The sequence below is a fragment of the Anser anser genome, assembly GCF_964211835.1.
Source record: "Anser anser genome assembly, chromosome: W".
NCBI lineage: Eukaryota > Metazoa > Chordata > Aves > Anseriformes > Anatidae > Anser > Anser anser.
Window position 1 is genome coordinate 13,915,864 of NC_139731.1, and position 14,774 is coordinate 13,930,637.

The window sequence follows — 14,774 nt, forward strand, 5'->3', positions numbered from 1 at the left end:
GTGCATTTATGCAGTGGCATGGGCTGCATTCACAACTGCATTTCCAAAATATGTCATGTTATCTGTTATACTTGTCTCCTTAGACAGCCTTGCTCTGGCACAGATAGGATAGGATTTTAAATAAGTGCTACTTTAAAATTAGACGGGAGTAGTTAGTGTGTTTTGTCTCTGTTGGTGTGGCATATCTGCAAGTCATTGGGAACTCTTTTTTTTGGTGTTCTTTATCCAGAACTTTAAATTTTTCTTCATGAAACATGAGCAGTGTCAAAGCACAAAAACTTCATTCTGTCACCTAGAAAACTTGTTCCAGATAAATCACGATTCCCTCAAATGTCTCACCGTGGCTCCACTGTCTTGTTAAGCAATGATACAGAGTTCATGTTGATTTAGGCATGCTGAGCAGTGCTGGCTTTTCCCATGCTCATGAGTCTTTCAGGTTGTTATCACCATCACAGCCATTAAACTCCTTCAAACAAACAGTCCAATGCTTGGAACACCAATAGTTTCATTATCGACAGACTTTGATGCAACTTTTTGAATGCTCAGTTCCTCTGTACGTGCCTTAAAGCATTGCTGATGCCTGGTTTTGGGGCCAGGAGGCTTGCAGTGAGCAGGGGAGAAGTTTTGTTCAGAGCCATACAGCCTAGTCCATCCCAAACACGGAGGGTGACCAGCCATGGACAGCAGCGTGAGCCAGCATACGTTGAGTGCCAGAAGATATACAGGAAACCAGTGCTTCCCACTGCTTCCTCCTCTTCAGGGAGGCCGGTCTTGCTCTGGGTAGCCACCCAGTTCCTCTGCACCTAAAGTGCAAGCCCAGTGGGGGTATTTCTCCTTTTCATATAGGGCCAAAGTAGCAGGAATATTCCTTTTAGATTCTCCTTCCCTGGCCCCTTCTCTGTGCCATGGCAGGAGATGAACAGATCAAAAAGCCCAAAGTAAGGAAGCACATTCTGATGCAGTGCAACTTGCAGGCCTGAGATGGTTTAGCATTTAAAACACACCAGAATTATGTGTATGAGTTGCACCGTGTTGTGCTGTGGGGCTAGAAACCCACATTGTGAACTACCTTCTCTTTTGTCTTTCAGAAATTCCATGGAGTTGGACTAAAATAAAGTTTGGGGATGTCTCTATTTGGATTAAAATTTGGAAAGAAGAAATTGAAAGGTGAGTGAGGTCTGGTAATACCATTGCCTCTGGTGAAAACATAAGGAATGTAAACTCAATACAAGTGCGAGCCCTTGTGAGCATGCTTGGGAGCATGTCTTACACCTACGGAGCAGGCAGAGGAAGATGCACTTTGTTTGCTTTTCCTGCATTTCATACTGCCTTGGGGAAGTGCTGCAGACTGTGTGCCAGTGAACAGGAGGACATCTGAAACAGAACAAGATGCAAAGTTTGCATGCTCTGATGGCTTTTGGTGTCCTTTCTAGGTGGATCTCCTGTGGGGGATGCAGAGGAGCAATGCATAGTGCTCTCCCAAGCAGTTTATAAAATAAACTAGAAGAAAGTTATGTGGTTGTCTGATGTCTTTTGATGATGAAATGTGTTAATTGCAATGGCCCAGATATTCCCTTTAATGAGGGGTAGAAAGAAGGGCAAAGTACAGAGATGCAGGCTGAGAGCAGCCCAGGAGCCACAGGGGGAACACTAACTCTGGAATAGAAACCAGAGCCTGTGCAACTTCTTCCCTGCGAGCTCCACTTGGCATCCCAAGTCAGACCCTGAACCACAGGGATGTGGAGACAGGGAGCAGCAGCCCTGCACAGCAGTCCTCACCAAGCTTTCCAGCAGAAAACTGTCTAGAGATTTGTGCTAGGAAGAAGCCCAAAAGGAGGGCTACTCATGCGTCCTTGCAGTGGGCCAGTTCCCTGCAGGCCCTAAATGTGCATCTCCATCAGCACCAGGGCTTTGCAGCAGGAGTAACTGAATCGAATGCTGTGATTTGGCACTCCATCCCTGGGAAGAGGGTGTGATCTCTGGTCAGGGACCCATGTCAGCAGATGCTGTGAAGAGGGACACTTTTAGCCTTGTCTTTCCAGGGCATTCCTCCTTCTACCAAATGAATGCAGAGATTAGTGCCATACTCATAATTTGACATGAAAAATATTTTTCCCCCAGCCTCTATGAGCTCAGAAGACTCAATAGCATTTTCCCAAGGGTTTATTTTTGCAGCAGTGCTGCTGTTCCCCCTCCCTAGCACAGGGCAGTCTGTGAGCCCTGGAGTTAAGATGGGGGCAGCCATTTGCTGCTCTGAGAGTCCTATAAGAGGAGGTGGTGACTGCTCCCAAGGAGGAATCTCTGCCAGACTTGAGGTCTTATTCCTTCTTGGCTTTGGAGATGAGGTAGTACAGGCTTGTCTGTAAGCCTCTGTCCACCCAGGGCATCTGCACTTGCAGGAAGGTAGTCCTGATTATCAAAAAGATTATGTTGCTATATTAGGAAAAATCTGTGATTAAAAAACTGTGATTAAAAATCTGTGATTAAAAAATCTGTGATAGCAGAGCAGTGTCAGTCCGTCTTCAAGCAAGTGTCTAAGAGACATTTCTTCCTAGATATACAGGAACATACTTTATAGGGAAACATATTCACATATATTTAAATTCACATTTTATGTGCTTTAGATCACTGGTTCAAAACTAATGAATTCAAACCAGAAGAAGTTCAGAGAAGGATAAGGGAGACTGGGGTGATTAGGGAATGAGGAGCTTCCATAACAGGGAACTAAAAGAGCTCTTTTCTCCCTTTTATTTTTTAATTCTTTTGCCTTGTAGCCCCAAAAATGAAGGGGCTATGATTGCTCTTTGAGAACATTTCACTGGAGTTAATGCCAGAGTTGAAGTGCTATTTTAATGCAACAGTTTAGTATTCAGAGCCTTTGTATTTGGAGCAGTCCTTAGGACCGTGCTGCCTGAGAACAGGTGAGGCTCTCAGGACAGAGATGCTCATGGAAAGGCCTATTTTCCATCCCCAAACCAAAGCCGGATGACAACTAACCTTACACCCCTAGCACAGGTCTCCAGTGACTTTCACAGGATGGAATGGATTACCTCAGGCATCATCTGCTGAAACGGGATTCAGGGTTCCTCCCATGAGAAGCACTAATATTCTGCTGTTTCTCCTCAGTAAGACACGGCTGTTTTCATGTGAGCTGAGGAACAAACAAAATTAGGAGAGTGTTTTCAGGATAAGTCCAGTTTAACTAGGCAAGTTACATGGTCTAAATTTCTTTCTTGGTGCACACCAAGAAGTGCTTCTGAATTTGAAGGCAAGAACAGTCATTTCTGCAGCTTTGTCTCCATAAGCCCAGCCTTAGGGGTATAGTGAGAGGAAGAGGAAGGGAATAAATTGAGACAGGGCTTTTGGAAAGATGCACTGGGCTTTTCTTCTTGTTGCTGGGGACAGCCTGTTCTTCAGCACAGGTGGGTTTTGCGCACCAGGCTCTGGGCAGAGCTCAGCAGGGGCGAGCTGCTCCCTATAGAGAAGGCAGCCCAAGACTGGCTCCATGGACCTGAAGCTTGGCTGGCCTTTGGGACTCCCATTCAGATCCAATAGGAAACACCTTACCACAGCAAGCGCTGAGTATGAAATATTTATTTTTACATAATTTCCCATTAGGAAAATAACTGTGAATTGTAAAGTTCGTTTCAGAGCTGTATTTATTTTTATGAATTTACATCACTTCCTATCAACTGTGTATTGCTGTTATTAACAGCATGTGCAATTGTGTAAAGCTGTGGTGTTACCAGCATGTCTAGGAGATACTGTTTTCTAGTAAAGGATATAATATGTGCCAGTCACTGGTAGACTACTTTTTCAAAATAAAAATAAATGACTAATTCAGCTGCTTTATTTGGCATGCTGATATTGGTCAAATTATTTTGAACTAGTATTACAAAAACAGGTTCCAAAAAAATCTAAATCAAATTAAAAAAAAATCCAAAATTAAAGCTTTTCAAAATGAAGAGGACAGAATTCCCACTGCTGAAATATTTGAAAATGGTTATTTATTTTTCTGAAGTAGGCTGAAAACAAATATGAAATGATGCAGATGTTTCTTGAGAAATAATCTGTTGCAAGGCATTTCTGAGAGTTGAGCCCCAGCCCTTGCCCAGAGCCAAGGCAGGTAGGTGACACATTGCAAGGAGGAGGAAGGGAAGGATGAACCAGAGCTGGTATTATCACGGGAGATGGGGGAAGGGAGAGACAAGGCAGCCTCTGTCCCATCCCAGAAAAACCCAAGAGGGAGTACTTTCTGGTTTAAGGTTATCCAGCACCTCTTCCAGGCCTGTTTCCCAAAAGTCTTGTTTGGCCACAAGTGTAGTACATGCTGGGCAAACCGAGACATCTTTTTGGAGTTCTTTCTTCTTGTTTTCTCTCTGGTGATAATATCAAATACTGCTTCTAAAAAAGGGCAGGATCTAATATTGAACTTCAGCATCATGTTAAACATTTACTGGACTTGAAGCAGAAATAATTCCAGTTCACCCTCAAAATTTTTACTTTCAGACCTTGCATCTGCTGTATGAAAACAGAGATATCTCAGCACATCTCTTAAGTGGGCCCTATGTTAGCAATGCCAGTAAAAAATTCATCTTGCATTAATACCTGGTCCAGGAGCATATGAAATGTCTTACCTGTGCTGGCAAAACCATATAGCGTTTGCTTAGTGCTAGTGGCAGGCTGAACTCAGTACCAGGCACAAAAACACAATCCATGAACACAAAAGTGTGTTTCTTGCATTTAATTTCCTCAGGAGGAAGAAAAATTCTAGTTCTTCTGAGGCAAAAAGATACGATAAAGAAGATCTTAATTTAATAATGGAGGAACAGGCAGGAGGGAATAGGCTAAATACATTTATGGTGGTGTATCTGAATGGTCTTGCCTCAGGATTTTTAAATTAAATCCCTCACACTCAGTACAAGCTAGTCCATTTCAGAGATGAAAATTCATGTGATTGTGTGGTGGTTTTACTCGGGTGGGCGGCCGAGCTCCACCACAACCGCTCTCTCACTCCCCCTCCTCAAAGGGAAAGGGGGAGAAAATACGATGCAAAGGGCTCAAGGGTTGAGATAAGGACGGGGAGATCGCTCAACAATTATTGTGATGGGCAAAACAGACTCAGAGCAGGGAGACAGTAGGATTTATTGCCTATTACTAACAGGCTAGAAAAGTGAGGAACAAAGGAAAGAAACCAAAAATGCCTTCCCCCCATCCACCCTCTTCCACCTCCTCCCCCCAAGTGGCACAGGGGAACGGGGGAATGGGGGTTGTGGTCAGTCTATAGCGCTTCTTCTCCACCGCTCCTTCTCGGCCACTCTCGTCCCCTGCGCCATGGGGACTCTCCCACGGGATGCCGTCCTTCCCGAGCTGATCCGGCAGGGGCTTCCCACAGGCAGCAGCTCTTCAAGAACTGCTCCAGATATGGGTCCGTACCACGGGGTCCATCCCTCAGGAGCGAACTGCTCCAACCTGGATCCCCCACGGGCAGCAGCTCCTGCCAGGTCACCTGCTCCTGCGCGGTCTCCTCTCCACGGGCTACAGGTCGGGCCCGGAATCTGCTCCAGCGGGGGTCCTCCACAGGCCGCAGCCTCCGTCGGTGCAGGTTCACCTGCTCCACCGTGGTCTCCTCCACGGGCTGCAGCACGGAACCCTGCTCCACCGTGGTACTCCATGGGCTGCAGGGGGACAGCCTGCTTCACCATGGTCCTCACCACAGGCCGCAGGGGACTTCTGCTCCAGCGCCTGGAGCACCTCTCCCCCTCCTTCTTCACTGACCTTGGCACCTGCAAGGCTGTTCCTCACTCCTCTCACTCTCCCAGCTGCTGTGTGTGGCGCAGCATTTTTTTTCCCTGTCTTAAATATGCTCTCACAGAGGTGCAAAACAACATCACTTATTGGCTCAGCTCTGGTCAGCAGTGGGGCCCTTACCAAACATGGGGCAGCTTCTAGATTCTTCTCACAGAAGCCACCCCTATGGCCCCCTGCCTTGCCACGTAAACCCATTACAGATTGCCAGCCTATATCATCTCCATCCAGAGGGGCTCCGCAGAGGAAGGAACATGTGCACTTCAAAAACGTGTTTTTACAACACAGAGTCCTTGAGAGCCCCTTCTTTGGGTCAGTAATAAAAAATACCTTTGTTTGCTGTGCAGCTGGGCTTGTGCCTGCTCTGGGCAGGGCTGGGCTGTAGTCCTCACCTTTCCCATTTCCGTCCCACCTGGTTCTCACTTCTCCTCCAGCCACACACACTCTGGCTGCACTGTGGCTGACTCTGGCTACATTTCCAGCCAGGAATGGGCTTTGGTTTTGTGCCACCAGGTAGCTCACAGCGTCAGGTTGATGCTCAGGTAACGAGCATTCAGCTTTTGCCTGTGTCCCAGGACAGCTGAATGAGTTAGATATTGTAGGCCTGTGGTGGTTTTACCATGCTAGACAGCTGAACACCACAACTGCTCTCTCACTCCCCCTCCTTAGATGAGGAAGGGAAGAAGTAAAGGAAAGAACAGCTCACGGGTTGAGATAAGGATGATTTAATTAAAGGAAAAAAGAAATAATTATTAAGGAAAGATTATTATTAATTAAACAATTTAAACAATTTAACTAAACAATTAACAGTTTAACTAAAGGGGAAAAAAGGAAAGGGGAAAAGGGAGGGGGAAAGGGAAAACTAAACAAAACAAGTAAAGGCTGTGTGGAAGTGCAGAGGAAAGAAATTACTCTCTACTTCCCACAAATGAGCGATGCTTGACCATGTCCTTGAAGCAGGGCCTCAACGCACGTAGCCGGTGTTCGGGAGGAGGACAGACGTTTTTGCAACGAGAGCCCACCCCTCCCCTCTTCTTCCTTTTTCCACCTTTTATTGCTGAGTGTGACATCATATGGTATGGAATATCCCTTTGGTTGGTTTAGGTCAGCTGCCCTGGTGATGTTTCTTTTCTCACATCTTTGCCCACCCCTAGGGGAGTTAGAGAGAGTCCTGATGCTGTGCCAGCACTGCTCAGCAGCAGACACAACACTGGTGTGATACCACTGCTGTTTTAGCTACGAGTGCAGAGCACAGCACTGTATGGGCTGCTGCAGGGAAAGTTAACTCCATCCCAGACAGACCCAGCACAATATGACCCTCTGAAATCTGGTGACGCATGAAGGTCAAGTCCCCTGTACGTACTTTTTACTGTAGCTAGTCTTCTCTTTTTTAAGTAAGTGGCAGTGATATTTTTTTCAGGTTGTTGGACATCTTTAGGTCCAGATTTTGTTAAATATAATCTGACAGACTTTGTTGGACACAGACTAGTCAACAGAGTCATTTAATTCTCTGAATTTTGTGTTTTCAGAGGATGCTGCTATTCTGTTGCTTCTGTTTTAGCAGCGTCCATAGAGCCTGTATGCAGTACATATCCTGTGCTGAGGAATTTTGAAATTAACTTAACAAGGTGTCATGATATTTAGATCGCAGGCAGAGTTAGCCACACCCAGCAATGGCTACATGATGCCAGGAGACAGGCAATATTGTTTCATATGATGATCACTGATAATCATCGCTTCTTGCCTCCAATGGGAGGATTTGGCTAGCTCTTTCATGAAGGGCGTTTCCATCTCTGCTCTTTTAGAGAATTATTCATTGGCTCGTACAAAAGGATAAAACATGAAGTTGGTGCCGAAGAATGTTGCTGTACTTTGTATCTGGATGTAGCCAGAAATCTAATAACTGTGTAAAATTGAATTGCTTCCCCCTTACACACTTGATGTTGATGATGATAAATAACTGGTTTAATTGTGGAAACATGCTGATGTGAGTCAGTTTAGAAGTAGAGGTCCTAGATTAATGTATGTATTAATGTTGCCATTATAGTTGCCAGTATGGTTGCCATTTGCTCTTCAATTGAACTAGCAAATCTACTCCTGGATGAACATGCACTGTGCAATATAAACCTCCTTGCGTGCTGTCACACTAGATTTCCTTAGAGGGGGTTAATAAGCTTTTTTCTAGAGAGCTTCTCTGAGAGAAATTTTAGATATGCTGGCAACAGATGGCATACATGCTTCCAGGACTAACCCTGGATGAATGAGTAATAAATTTCATATAAAAGGAAAATCCAGCACACCTCGATACCAAGGGGAGGAAAGTGTCTGCCATTTCCCTACAGTGCTGTGAAAAATAGTTATCAAAATTCTCGTCAAGCTGAGTGGGTCACAAACTTGTGGGTTACACTTGCCTGCCCAGCTGTGTGTAGCTCTTTCTGTCCTTGGTGTCAAGACTCAGGGCTCATGTTGTGCCTCCATCTTTGCTCAGTGTATCCCTTTGTACTTTGTTGTGCCCTCAGGAGCTTGCATTTGGAAGAGCCTTCTAGACCATGGCCTGTTGATGCTCCAGCAGAGTGTTAGGCTTGAAAACAGCATACCTCTGGGTTGATGCTGGACACTCAGACCAGGATTTCACATTGCTACCACAGCCCTGAGCACCGTGTACTGTCCACTCTGGCAGGATAGGATTGTGGAAATAGCATCTGCTGCTACCATACTGCTCAGAGGTGTGGAGAGATGTTGCTCTGGCAGCTGGTGTGTTGGGCAGCTCCAAAGAACACTACAAAGCACAGGCAGACCTGAGCTAAAACCTCTAGGAATTTGGGACAGCCCTAGCTGATGAGCTCAATAAGATGGATCGAGAGTGGCAAGAAAGAGACCAGAGTGCTCTGGTCTTCAGGGAAGAAAATACCCCGTGCTGTAATACTGATCTTGGGTCTTTTTCTGTTTTGAAGAAGACAGATGGGGGACCAGCCATTGCTTGTAGCTGGAGGGGCTGTCTGTAATTAGAAAAAGAAACTGGAAATAGGGAACAAAGCTGCAGCTTGCTTAGTGAAATGGTGATTTCCTGCATTAGTGGCTGTTTGCACAACACCACATTCAAGTGATCTCTATGGAATAGAAGCCAGTCACCTCTCTAAGCTGCTGAGTGAGAGGCTGCTGAATCAGCTACAAATCATAATGCAAGGCTCTCACCCTGGAAGACCTATAGCTCCAGCAACTGGTGCTTTGAAGTCTCAGGACAAGTTACAGATAAGTGGCCTAGCATGTGTTTTCTAACTCTGTTTTGTAGATTCTACCAACAAAATGTCTGACTTGTGTTCCAGTTATGTTTTTCAATTCTGTTTGTGCATCTTGTAAGTGGAAAGAATAATAAAAGGACAACGTGTCTTTGAGTGACTACATCTACCTGCATCCACCTGCGACTTCACTGGCATAAGCTGAGCATCATGTTTTCATCAGTTCCATGAGGAATTCTCTGTTTACCCAGACTCGGCATGACTGTGTAGGGAAAAGGAAATGATTTTTGAACTCCTGTTGGAAACAATGCTATTGCTAAATATAAGCAAGTAAAAACACAGTTGAAATGGGTTGTGCTGTAATTTCGTTTCCTGTTTTACCAATCCTATTTATTTGCATTTTTTCCCTACAGAGCAAATCAATTAAAACATCAAAATAAAACTTCTTCATTTCCCTGCCTCTCAACCTGTTTGAACAGTTCCAGCGAATAGCCAACGCTTACTTTCTTTTCTTGCTGATTTTGCAGGTATGAACTCACTGTGCTGAGCTGTTTCTAACAGATTGTTATGTCTGTTATCAAAGCCTGGCTATGTGTTGGTAGTTGTAATAAAGTGCAAGCTATTTCCCTGTTATAAATTATCATCTCAGTAAAACCTTAAAATAGAAAGTAGGGGAGAAAAAAGCAATTTCCTCGCTTACCTTTGGATATGAGGGTTTGAACTAAATGAAGAAAAAAATTAATTGCAATTTTCAGCAAACTGTATACATTTTTCATGGCCTGCCCTCTTACTCCTTGTGCCTACATCTGAGTACTCCTGCCTGTCCTTGGATTTACATTGCTTATTCCTTTGGTAGTATAAAAGATTTAAAGGCAAATTCTTATACTGTGTTGAATACCTGTTGTGGTTTAACCTGGCCGGCAGCTAAACACCACACAGCCGTACACTCACCCTCCCCCCTCCCTCTCTGGGATGGGGGAGAGAAACGGGAAAGTGAAGCCTGTGAGTTGAGATAAAGACAGTTTATTAAGACAGGAAAATAATAATAATAATAATAGTATTAATAATAATAATGTGTACGAAACAAGTGATGCACAATGCAATTGCTCACCACCCGCTGACCGATGCCCAGCCTATCCCCGAGCAGCCGGCCCCCCACCCCGGCCAGCCACCCCTATATATTGTCTAGCATGACGTCAGATGGTATGGAATACCCCTTTGGCCAGTTTGGGTCAGCTGTCCTGGGTCTGTCCCCTCCCAGCTCCTGCTGCACCCCCAGCCTGCTCGCTGGCAGGACAGAGCGAGAAGCTGACAAGTCCTTGGCCTGGTGTAAACACTGCTCTGCAACAATTAAAACATCAGCGTGTTATCAGTGCTCTTCTCATCCTAATCCAAAACATAGCACCCTACCAGCTACTAGGAGGAAAATTAACTCTGTCCTAACTGAAAGCAGGACAATACCTCAAAGAAAACAGAATGAAGGACAAATTTGTAACCAGTACTGTTTCCCTGGGAAGGAAGGAGTTAACATCAGGAAGGCTGAGGGTTGTAGCTCATTTGCATAAAGCTGAATATTGCTGCTCCCTGCTCAGCAGGGTGAGGAAGGAGTCTAACATGGAGCATGCCAGACAGTGGCAACACCACTGAACCCTGTGGCTCCTAATGGCATCAAGCTGCACTTTGCTCATAGCCAATATTGATGCTACTTTATCTAAAAGCTGAACACACCAGAGAAATTGGTATCAGGCATTCTGCCCCTTTGCTCTTTGCTAGAATATGGATAAATGCTGTGTGGTCTGTCATTACTGAGTCATACTGGAATACACATTATCCAAATAAATAAGTAAATACAAAAACAGCTGGTACAATTTTGATTGTGTCAGGTATTATATTTTAAATCTGATCATTTCACTGCACACAAGTTTTCAAAATTACCTTTTTCAAATGATCTTTTACACTCTCTCAGCTCAAGACTGCATAGGCATAATTTTGTTCAGCCTATACCAAATTATATATAATCTTCTGTGCTTATTTACAGGGAATGAATTTGGGAAATTTCAGCCCACATATATTTTCCAAGAAACTAGCTTATAGTAAAAGTGCCTGTTCAGCTAAGCTGACAGCACTGTTCCTGTGTTGTTGTACTGAACTCTGTTTGTCTACCAAATTTATAGTATTTCAAGCTATTTGCCTTAAGTTATTCAGCTGTCTTTTGCTGAGACACCTAGGAGTGACTGTTTATAAAAGCATAGTGCTTTTTCTGCTACCTTCATCCGATTAGGCTAAAAAGGGCAACTACTAGTCTTTATATTTCCCTATGCCCCCATTGAATTTTTTTGCCTCTTCTGCCGGCTCACTCCATCCCTGTAGCACTGGAAGGAGTGGCTGTGACCGGTAGGCTGTGGGGACTCTGCCTCCCCGTGCCATGGACCCAGCCCAGAAGGATGTGCATCTTCCCAGTTAGGTGAGAAGGAAGCAGTTATGTGGCTCTGCAGCCTCCACAGCTGTGTGGGGCTCTGCTTGTCCCTAAACATCATTCCTTCTGACTGGATTTGGTGATGCATGTAGTATCTGGGTTGTGACAATACAGTGGAAGGAGCAATCCCAACGAGCACCTCCCCACCCGTAAGCAGCTGGTTTGGTGGCATAAATGTCAATTTAACCATGCCCATGGAGTTTACACTGCCCAAATCCACTCTGATGGATGCAGTGATGGGGATGTGGTTCAGTGGTAGACTTGGCAGTGCTAGGTTAACAGCTGGACTTGATGATCTTAGAGGTCTTTTACAACCTAAATGATTCTATGATTCTATGATTAGTGCTGTTTTTCTAAAGGAAGGGGGGAAACTATGCTGGGGTAAGATCTCTCGGTAAAGGCATGGCAGAGTCACCTTCAACTCTTTGGGTCCTGTCGGTAGCAAAGATGTTGGAAACAAGAATGTCTTTGTTGATCTTGGAAGAGCAAGGTCAGCCTTGGCAACAGCTGTGTGTTGTTTATTGATATGAAGTTTACTTCAGCAGAATGTGAAGAGTTACCCAAACAAAACAGAAGCATTTGAAGGCTCTGCACAGCAGGCCTTGATTGGATAACTCTGGGTCCCTCACACCAGGTTTGCCCATGCCAGTGCCTCTAGAAAAATCCACTGGGGACTTTGTGATCCCAATGTTACAAACAATAAAGATCAACCCACTGCATTTCCTAATAGCACCAGTTTATATCCTAAATTACAGCTTGGTTTGTGAGCAAAGCATGGGTTCCCTGGCTCTCTCATATTTGTGTGGTCAAGGGACAGAGCTGCATTTCTGTCATTATTCTGTACTGAGATATTGTAAAACAAATGTTGTCTGCAGCTTCCACAGAAAACAGTGTTTTATTTCCAGCTGCTGAAAAGACAAAAAAAAATTCATCCAAGATCTCTTCTTCCTACAGCTGATTCCTCAAATTTCCTCGCTGTCCTGGTTTACAACAGTGGTGCCCCTCGTGCTGGTGCTGGCTGTATCAGGAGTCAAGGATGCCATCGATGATTTTGTAAGATCTGTATTGCTGTTGTACTTTGGAGTTTGATCATTCTTCAGCACAATGACTAAAGCAAACCATTTAAAATAAATACAGACAGCAGCAGGCAGTTGGAGAACTGATCTCTGGCCAAGATGAGGTCTGAGATTAGATCCCCAAATTTATAGCTCATTATCTAAAAGGGAGACAGGATTTCCTAATTGCTGAGCAGCTCAGCTGCTCCATCAACTTTATCCGGATCTGCTCAGCATGTCAGAAAATGTGGTAACCAATAGATATGCCTGGACGCATGCACAGAGGTCTGATCTTAGGCTTCCACTTCAGACAACTCATCCTCTCCAGATAGCCCCAATGTAGAAGGGTCTCCTAGGAAAGTAAGCATGCAACCTGTGTGTAATTTTTCATGCTTACCCAACTTTGCCCAAAATCTGCTCCCATCAGAGCTAATAATCAAAGCTCCATCAACTTCATTGAATAACACTATGCCAGAGCTGAGTTTAACATCTGATTTTCTTCCTTCAGTAAAGTAAGTCTGGTGCTCAATGAAGACTCAGTGCAGCTTTGCATGTATACAGGTCAGAGATGGTGAGGTGCTTTCCCAGGGAGAATCTCTGTTCATCTAGAACATTTCTGGCCACTTTCCGTACCAGATCAGAGGGATGGGTTTCTCTGGGTACTTAGTTTATGAAACTGTGATGGGCAGGACCAATGGCACTTGAATCAGGACTATGCTAAGAGGCATATAAGGCCCTGCCCTCCTTTTTCCCTCTGAGAGCAAGCCCTGTGTTGCCTGCTGCTCTTTGCAGTCCTGTCTTACTAGCTAAACATGGGATCAACTATGACTCAGTTGTGAGTCTAATCTGCCATACCCATTCAACCAGCTGGGTGAAAACCTAAAATGTTAATGAACTGACTACACCTATTGTATGCTTGGTTTCCTGGAAATGCCTTTTAACATGATGATAAAATTTTCAGAATCGACACAAAAGCGACAAACATGTCAACAACCGCCCAGTCCAGGTCCTGATCAATGGCATGTAAGTCCTTTTTTTTTTTCTGAAATTTTGACTGAACATGTATCACTGGGAAGAGCATTTAATTTTTTCCCCTTTGTGATTCCCAAAGATCACTAAATAATTTAAAATGGAATTGTCTTTCAACCTGTTAAATCACAGTGCAGTTCTGGATTATGTGGCTGCTTAAAGAACCCAATACACAGCAACATGATCAGTGCAGACACTATGGCTGTGAACCTGCACTATTTCTTTTCCTGGCTGTATACATATGTATGTTTAAATAAGTGCTACTTTGGGAGTATTATATTATTTTACTCCTTACCCTGGAAATGACAATCAGGGCTATCTCCCTGTCTGTGTTCATAGCATTTATTTCTGCATTAAGCAAAACTAGACATTAGCAACAAGTGATTTTAATTAAAGAAGTACAGATAGCTTCCTCATTCATGTTGTAATACTTTGAGTGTGTTTACTTAGGTGAATAATGCCTCAGACTTAAATGTACTCAAAATATTTCAATTGTGTCTTGGATATTGTACTGATTAGCACTGTTCTTTTTCTTCAGAAATAATAGCAGGCACTTTGGCTGTTGTAGCAGATAGACGTGCTGTTTACTTGCAGCTCCATGGAGTCCAGGAGCCTTAGGACACAGCTGTAGACAGCTGTGAAGTTTCTGGTGATTTTTTTTCCTCTACTATAGATAGTTGTATATTGTGTAAACTCCAACAGATGATTGAACAGTTAAAAATATAACTGGAAACTAAAGAATAGGAATATACTTTTTGTGCGTTCTACTAAGTAAACCAGTTTCTTAGCTTACTGTCTATTAGTGTCCTGGTTTCAGTTAGGACAGAGTTAATTTTCCTCTTAGAAGCTGTCTACCTTGCCCGGTCTCTCAGAGGACCCTTCTGTTGTGGGGTTGCTGAGGGTTGAAGAACAGCAAGTGCCAGTTGCTACCACAACTGTGCACCGATGGCAATATCGCACCAACCGAGACTCCCTGATTCCCATCCATAAGCTAATTCGTCAACTGGAGAGCCAAGGAGTGATCAGCAAGACTCATTCACCTTTTAATAGTCCCATATGGCCAGTGCGAAAGTCTAATGGTGAGTGGAGACTAACAGTGGACTATCGTGGCCTGAACGAAGTCACGCCACCGCTGAGTGCTGCAGTGCCGGACATGCTAGAACTCCA

General features: G+C 44.3%; 1 long non-coding RNA gene across 1 annotated transcript; it reads left to right on the forward strand.

Moving 5' to 3' along the window:
- The first annotated feature begins 9,016 nt into the window (after positions 1-9,016).
- On the forward strand, positions 9,017-13,601 carry LOC310888790. Its single transcript, XR_014576163.1, has 4 exons — positions 9,017-9,313; positions 9,461-9,574; positions 12,478-12,576; positions 13,540-13,601. It is a non-coding gene; the product is annotated as an uncharacterized lncRNA (long non-coding RNA).
- The last annotated feature ends 1,173 nt before the right edge of the window (positions 13,602-14,774 follow it).